The 7,814-nt window shown below is 51.0% G+C and overlaps 1 pseudogene; it reads right to left on the reverse strand.

Moving 5' to 3' along the window:
* Positions 1 to 489: 489 nt before the first annotated feature.
* Positions 490 to 7,262, reverse strand: LOC129523534 (sodium/hydrogen exchanger 3-like; annotated as a pseudogene).
* Positions 7,263 to 7,814: the final 552 nt, after the last annotated feature.

A 7,814-nucleotide genomic window follows, 5' to 3' on the forward strand; every position in this document is an offset into this window, starting at 1 on the left:
CGTCCCACTTGCCACCCTCCAGGGTCAGACCCTGAGTGCTGGCACTCTGGACGCACCCCACCGTCAGCAGGGAGAGGCGCAGGGCTGGGAGGGGCCTGGAGTCTTGCCTGGGGTATTACTTTTGCAAATTCATTTTGTGCGGGCCTCGGTTGGTTTCCCCGGCAGCGATTCCATTGGAAGCCAGCTTCAAGCCGGCATTTCCGGCCTGGCAGGTGTTCACAGCGGCGTCTCTCCTGCCCCAGGACGTGCGCACTGCTTGGCACAAGGGCGGCAGCGATGCCAGCTTCAGCAGCGCAGTATGGCCACTCAGGCCCAGGCCCCGGCCCGGGTTCGCGGGTTCGCGTTAGTGCGGCTCTGCCGGAGTAGGCGCAGAGCTTTGGGAGTTCTCCCTAGGTGCGGGTCGGGCGGGGGCGCCCAGGAGCTTCTTGGAAGCCGCAGCTGGCGGCCCATCGGGACAAGCGTCCAGTCAGCAGCATGTCAGAGCCGGTGTCACATGTGCGTGCACTAGGGGAAGGCAGCCTGGGGTCGCTCCTTGGGGCCATCTGCCTGCAGGAATGAGTCCACCGACTTGTAGCTGAGCTGCAAGGGCGTCAGGCAGCGGAAAGTGCCAGGAGAGTGGGGGATCTGCACGCAGGCCCTCTGTGAGGGCACCACCATCTCCCCAGAAGACAGCCAGGGTGGCACTCTGGCGATGAGGCTGGGGCCCAGTACTCGCCCGGACACCACCCCCCCGCCCCCCCGTCTCCTCAGCATCATAGTTGGGGGCCTCCTCCGTGTCTGAAATTTGCAAGTCTTTCTCCTGAATGGTGAAATTGTGCACGGGGCTCTACCTGGGCAGCTTCCTATTGGGGATGCTGCTGTTTTACCGCTTCTGGGCGCTCTTTGGCTTGTACAGCTTGGCTGCCTTCTTGTTCTGGTTGATCCCAAGCTTGCTCAACTTGAAGGACTCCAGGTGCTTCCTCATGGACCTGTGGAAGATTTCCCAGTCCTGCTTCTTGTCCTCAGTTGGTGTGGCTGTAGCGATGCATGTACTCCTTCCCCGGCTTGCACAGGTACTGCTGCAGCGTGTGGTGCGTGACGGGGTCCTCCCCATATGGAATGCTCTGCCACACTGCTCTAGGGACTGAACGTCCAGACAGACGGCACTGATGTTCTCCCTCAGAAGGTAGGAGACAGAGGCCACCATGGTGGACGATCATGGCGTGAAGTCCACGTTGACGACGTTATCATTACTGGGGGAGCTGATGAAGGCCACGGACCTTAGGCACTCTCCTTTGGTGGCTTAGCTGATGGCATCCTTCAGGTTCAGCTCATGGAAGACATTGAGGATCCCATATGGAGACTTCTGGGCCAGCATTCTCATGAGGACTCCACTGAGGAACTTCCTGTCAAAGTGGGACCACATCTCTCTGAGATAGTTGTGCCTGATGTGCGGGGATATGTCCTTGATGGCCAAGAGGATGTGGTTGAAAGCATGGTGGTGCAGCTTCTCATGGAGCTTGGGCTCCTGGTGCTCACTCCTCTTCACCTTCAGCCACTGCACCAGGGACTTGATGGTCAGGCCCCGGAAAATGACTGTGAAGAAGATGATGATGGTGGTGCTGACAGACAGGTTCTTCTCCTTGACATTGCTTCTGTCTGGAAGCATGACCAGGATGAAGGCCATGACCCCATGCAGGCCTCTATAGGACATGACCACCTGGTCTATGATCTCCAGCTGCATCATCCAATAGCAGTACAGGAGTCAGGACTGGATGACACCATGGCTCGGTACATGAAGGTGAAGGCCAGTGCAGGAGGATGAAGGCCATGTTCCACGTCCAGATGAGCAGGTTCATGGCCGAGATGCCCAGGGATATGAAGATGGTATTGGCACCACTGGCCAGCATCTTCACGGTGTAGTGCATGGTGTTGGCCGACTGCTCCAAGATGTTGGCCTTCATGTACTTATGACAGCAGATGCCACAGAAGATGATGGCCAGGATGGCCAACAGCAACAGCTTCTCAGACATCATATGGACGGGTAGGAGATGACTAACACAAAACCAGGCTAGATGATGTGCACATGCTTGGTGAAGTGGGTTACCAGTGACAGCAGGAAGGCAAAGACCACCCCACAGTCATGCCCCCCAGGCTCACCACAAAGGACACTACACTTTTGGCATGGTCCACGCTGGTCGTGTTCTCATCATTCAGTGTCACAAAAGATTGAAACACATTGTACAGAGTCATTCAGTAGCAACTCCCTGAAGATGATGATGAACAGGACCTCACTGACATGAGCCTCCTCAAACCCAACCAGTATGGCTGCTGGGTCCACAGTGGTGATCAGGCTACCGAACAGGAGGAAGTCCAGCAGCGCTATCTGCAGGTTGCCCATGAGCCTGCTAAGAGAGATGCCATAGAGGAACAGGATGGTGGTGGCTGCATTGCACACGGTGCTGATGACCTGGTACAGCAGGATGGTGCCCAGATTGCCAAAGAAGAGCCGGTTGGGCATGAAGTAGCCGGCATCTGCATGATGGGGGATGTCAGCATGAAGTCGCTATGTGGTCGGCCACCCAGATGATGCTGCCCAGCACCAGGCCCAGGACGATGAGCAGGGGTGCTCTCAGGGACCACGGTGATGCCTTGTGGGACAGGTAGAACCAATCTTGGCCAGCCTGACCACAAGGATGCAGATCACAATCATGTACTGGTCCTGGACATTGGCCCATTCAAAGGCGGCCACGTGGGAGCCCTGGCTCACATCATGTACACTACTGTGCTCCTCCTCGACACCACCTCACCCATAGCAGCCACCCAGCACCAGCGCCACTGCCATCAGCAGCCCCCGGCAGCAACATCAGTGCTCCGTCTCCGTGCCAGCCTGGGACACGCATGTTGTGGGGAGTCCCAGCTGTGCTCAACTGATGCACCATGCTGGGGCTGCTGAACACACAACCCAGCAAGGAGCCCAGTGGCCTTTGGGGCTGTTGCTGATGGCAGTCCCCTTGTTTTGTTTTTTAATCACACATCACTTTTTTAAGTACACACACATAAAATATCATTGAAATGAGATATTCTTAGAACATTTTTTAGTTCAAAGTTCATCTTCTGTAAAACTTTTGACTTAAAATCATCAGTGCCCTCATTTTTCCACACATTGTTTTCTGTTCCATCAAGAGAAAGGGACAACAAACTATCACCCATGAGCCAAATGTGGTCCTTCCTTTGCTTTTGCAAATAAAGTTTTGTTGAATACAGCTACAATCCTATGACTGCTTTCAGGCCCTGATGACAGAGTTAAGTGGTTGCAGCTGAGCCTGTATAGCTTACAAACCAAAAATATTGCCTACCTGGCCCTTTGCACAAAACATTTGGTGGCCCTTGATTGAGGAGCACAGGAAGTGAAGCATTTCTTGCAAGCGTGTCCACTCATCCTGGGGATGTTTTGTTTTGTTTTTTTTGAGATGGGGTCTCATTGTTGCTCAAGCTAGAATGCAATGGCACAATCCTAGCTTTCTTCAGCCTGGAACTCCTAGACTCAAATGATCCTCCCACCTCAGCCTCCTGGGTAGCTGGGACTACAGACACAGGTAACCATGTCCAGGTAATTTTCAAGTTTTTTTTTTTTTTTGTAGAGATGGTGGTCTCACCATGCTGTCCAGGCTGGTATTGAACTCCTGGGCTTCAGCAATCCTCCTGCCTTGGCCTCCAAAAGCTGTGGGATTACAGTTGTGAGCCACTGTGCCCAGCCTGGGATGGTTTTTAAGTCCCATTTTTAAGTCCTGTTTTAAGTTTTTAAGTACTTGGTTGTTGCTTTGCAAGAAAACCTGGATTGCGGACCTCCCTGCAGGGATGAATATGTGTCTGTCTCACCAACATCACACAGGCATTCTGCTGCTTTGTTCCCAGCCTTCTTGCGTGCACACTAGCTTTTCAATTCAAAGCTGAATCACAGTCGAATCTTTCTGAAGACATTTAAAATAGCACCTATACTCCACATGTGAAATAACCATGCCCAAATCTTAATTGATGTGACAACGCTATGAACCGCTGTGGCTGAGTCTGTATGAGACCAGGCAGGACAGCCATGTCACAGTTGTGATTAGAAGACCCAGCTAAATTTCAGGTATATGAAAATGTGAAAAATCAAGATGTGTATCTTTATATTGATGAAATACTGCAATGCTCCTCCCTTAGGTTATAAGCGTGTGTGGTTAAATCAAGACAGTGCATGCGAACACTGAGCCATGTTCAGGACACACTTGGCACTCAGTAAATGTTGTTGAGATGAATTTAGTGGAGGGATGGTGACATTGCCCTCCTAACAAACCCACTTGAGATAAAGCAGGAGAGAAGTCTTGTAGGCAAATCCCATGGAGAAGAGGCCCGGCTGCTGGGAGGCAGGTGTGTGGGAGTTGTGGGGAGGAGGTTTCTGGGTATTGTCTGTGGGATGGGCCCTAGAGCTCAGCTGTCATCTGTTTGTTTTTTTTGTTTGTTTGTTTTTGTTTTTTGATGGAGTTTCACTCTTTGTTGCCTTGGCTAGAGGTCAGTCGTGTGATCTCGGCTCACTGCAACCTCCGCCTCCCAGGTTCAAGAGATTCTCCTGTCTCAGCTTCCCAAGTAGCTGGGATTACAGGTGACTGACACCACGCCCGGCTAATTATTGTATTTTTAGTGCAGACAGGGTTTCACCATGTTGGCCAGGCTGGTCTCGAACTCCTGACCTCAGGTGATCTGCCCACCTCGGCCTCCCAAAGTGTTGGGATTACAGGCTTTTTGTCTTTTAAGCTTTGCCAAGATAAATGCCTTCTCTTTGGAAAGGATGATTTTCAAGAGGGCCAGAACCTCCTTCCTGGTTCTAAAGGAAGTTTGAGCCAGGGCCCCTTGAGCTTAGGGGAAGGCATGAGTGTGAAAGTGATGGGGGCAGGTGGTTTTCATAGCTGGATGATGTAGAATGCATCGTGGAAGGGTGGCTGCAAGTGGCTTTGCTTAGCATGGCCACCTGGAAGGAGGCTTAGGGTCTTGCAAGTGGCCAGGGCCTTGAGGGGATTAACCCAGCCTCTTGGTTTCAGTTATCTATGTGGTTCTTGAGTCAAATGGGCCAGGGTCTATATCCACGGTGACTCCAGCATCATGGCCAAGCCTGAGTACTCCTCTGTCTGCAGAGGGATGACATAGAGGCCATGCCAGGGATTTCTGTCCCCACATCACACAGCTGATGTCATGACCTAGAAGTGAAGAGTAAGCCAGCTGATGTAGGGGTCTGTGGGGAACCTAGACTATGAAAAGAGGTAGGGCACTGGGTCTGCCACGCATCCCCTGGGTCCCTTCATTCCCCTTGGCACAGGGAAGTTCCTCTCCTGGGGAGGAGAGGCTTGCACCCTGCCCCTGCCTCTGCCCGCTACTCTGCCCGGTTGTTACGGCCACTTGGCTCAGCCTCCCTTGCAGCTGTGGCCTCATGGGGAACTCAAAGGCTCAGGGGGATCCAGAAACCAAGACTCTTGGGACATGGAATTTGGCAATGCCCTGGTCAAAACCATCCAGAGGGAGAAATCTTTACAAAGATCTCCTAAGACTGCAAATGGCAAAATGTTTCCCAGTCTCCAGCATCCCTTTCCCAGCACTCAAGGGAAGACAAGAGGTGTTAGTGAGTATCTGATCCAGGGCGGCATCTCCTGTGAAATCTTGTGATTTATAAGATCCAGCAAAGGCTTTAGTCAGGCTAGGAAGAAATTCTGAAACAGGGGATTCCCTGCTGGAAAGCCTGTATGCCAGCACAATTAGGAAAGACTTCAGGAAGAACAAAGGAAGCCATGGTGCAAAGGTGTGGCCGACCCAAATATTTCAGCTTGAGGAGCCTTGGCTGCTGTTGGGAATGAGAAGCAATGGCGTTGGCTGCTCCAAGTCCACAAGTAATCGATCTATATTTATATATATATTTACTTTTTTTGGTTTTTTAAAGAAACTTTTTGGAGACATAATCTCACTCTGTCGCCCAGGCTGGAGGGCAGTGGCGTGATTTTGGCTCACTGCAAGCTCCACCTCCCAGATTCACGCCATTCTCCTGCCTCAGCCTCCCAAGTAGCTGGGACTACAGGTGCCCACCACCACACCTGGGTAATTTTTTGTATTTTTAGTAGAGACGGGGTTTCACCATGTTAGCCAGGATGGCCTCAATCTGACCTCGTGATCCGCCCGCCTCTGCCTCCCAAAGTGCTTGGATTACAGACATGAGCCACCGCGCCTGGCTGAAACAAATTTTAACCTAAAGATACACAGAACTCAGGTACCGTCAACATGCTCTAATGGCCATCAGCCTAACCCTTCTCCCCTGTAATATTAAGCTGAAGCAACATGCAGACATTATATGATTTCATCTGTAAATATTTTAATGTGTATCTCTAAAAAAAGGGACTCTTTTCAAGAAACATAACCAGAACACTGTTATTGTGCTCTGTTTAATGTGAAGCCTCAGGGTGGTTAACATCAGGCCTTGGAATGATGAATAGTGTTCTCTAAGCCGGTCACTTCCTTTGCAGGGTTTACCCTTTGTGCTCAGTGCTGGTCAGTGGGTGGGACAGTCGGTCCTAGGCTGAGCACAATAATTCAGCTCCAGTCAGACCCTGCTGTTTATCTCAATCTCTCTCTCACTTTTGAGACGGGGTCTTGCTCTGTCACCCCGACTGGAGTGCAATGGTGTGATTCCTGCTCACTGCAATCTCTGCCTCCCAGGCATAAGCAATTCTCCCACCTCAGCCACACTACCACACACGGCTAATTTTGGTATGTTTTGTAGAGACAGGGTTGCACCATGTTACCTAGGCTGGTGTCTGTGTCTCTCTCTCTAACATTTTATTTTTATTTATTTTTAAATTTTATTTTTTACAGAGATGAGGTCTTGCTTTGTTGCCAAGGCTGGTCTTGAACTCGTGGGTTCCAGTGATCCTCCCACCTTGACCTCCTAGACTCAAGAGTTTCTAATCAGGAGACACTCATGGAAGAACAGGGTAGGCCTCCTGGGGATGCTCTGGGACTGGAGCCTTGCCTCAGCCTCTTTATTTTAAACCTTGGTCTAAAGTCTTCTATGACCTCCCGGCTGAGTTCAGATTACACAAGCCCGAAATCCCTTTGTAGCATTTAAAAAACTGTAGTCACAGAATTCTGTGCCTAGCTGTATACCTACCATCTTGCCCTTGAGAACTAAGTGCCTTGAAGGCAAGGGTCCTGTCTTGCTCAAATCTTATCCCCAATACCTGCCACAGCTTGTAGCACATAGTAGGTGCTCAGATCAGCTTTCTGAAATGAAGCAGAGAAGTCAGGGCACCTGGGTTCATTCCCCAGATTTTTTTTTTTTTTTTTTTTGAGACTGAGTTTCGCTCTGTGGCCCAGGCTGGAGTGCAGTGGCGTGATCTCTGCTCACTGCAAGCTCCACCTCCTGGGTTCACGCCATTCTCCTGCCTCAGCCTCCTGAGTAGCTGAGACTACAGGCACCCGCCACCACTCCCAGCTAATTTTTTTTGTATTTTTAGTAGAGACGGGGTTTCACTGTGTTAGCCAGGGTGGTCTCGATCTCCTTACCTCGTGATCCACCTGTCTTGGCCTCCCAAAGTGCTGGGATTACAGGCATGAGCCACCACGCCTGGCCCATTCACCAGATATTTACTGAGCACCCAACCTGTGCCAGCCACTGTGCTAGAATCAAGGAAGACAGCAGTTGTAGAAAAGGAGAGGAAAATCCTTATCTTCTCAGAGCTTACATTCTGCTGGAAGACAACGGATGGGCAAGGAGATGGATGAATATATGTTATGGGACCAAGCCTTTGCTC

Source organism: Gorilla gorilla, chromosome 8 (genome assembly GCF_029281585.2).
Source record: "Gorilla gorilla gorilla isolate KB3781 chromosome 8, NHGRI_mGorGor1-v2.1_pri, whole genome shotgun sequence".
Taxonomy (NCBI): Eukaryota; Metazoa; Chordata; class Mammalia; order Primates; family Hominidae; genus Gorilla; species Gorilla gorilla.